Source organism: Camelina sativa, unplaced genomic scaffold (assembly GCF_000633955.1).
Source record: "Camelina sativa cultivar DH55 unplaced genomic scaffold, Cs unpScaffold08941, whole genome shotgun sequence".
NCBI lineage: Eukaryota > Viridiplantae > Streptophyta > Magnoliopsida > Brassicales > Brassicaceae > Camelina > Camelina sativa.
In genome coordinates this window covers 1-420 of record NW_010930004.1, presented here as the reverse complement: position 1 = coordinate 420, position 420 = coordinate 1, and the positions used below count along the sequence as shown (strand labels likewise).

The following is a 420-nucleotide window of genomic DNA, read 5'->3' as shown; positions in this document are numbered from 1 at the left end:
CTTTGTTTGTTTTGAAGAGCAATAAACAAGTAAGGATTAAAATATAAACACATTCTGAGCTCTCATAATTTACAGAAACACTCACGACTCGTCATGTGGTTAATAAGGTTCCATATCAGGATATTCTCAGCATCCTTGATTCGACAAAATTCTGCAGTTCCGTTCAGAATTTTATCGATATATATCTCAGGCTATCTGGGCTTCCTGCCAATGGTCAGTTGTCAGATAGTGACTGCATACGCGTAAGAATCTGCGAGGGCAGGTTTGCAGTGCTTATACGTGAGGTCTGATATTCATATCTGTAAATTCATAAATGCTTTGTTAATTGTTGAACTCATCAGTTCTTTTTCTAATGTCTCATGAATTTTTTCACATGTCACAGCCAATTAGGGAAGGGAACTTCATCATCCAGCCCAAAGT

At 37.6% G+C, this 420-nt stretch overlaps 1 long non-coding RNA gene across 1 annotated transcript; it reads left to right on the top strand.

The window, feature by feature from the left end:
* Nucleotides 1–420, top strand: LOC104775119. Its single transcript, XR_765708.1, has 3 exons — nt 1–29; nt 108–284; nt 383–420. It is a non-coding gene; the product is annotated as an uncharacterized LOC104775119 (long non-coding RNA).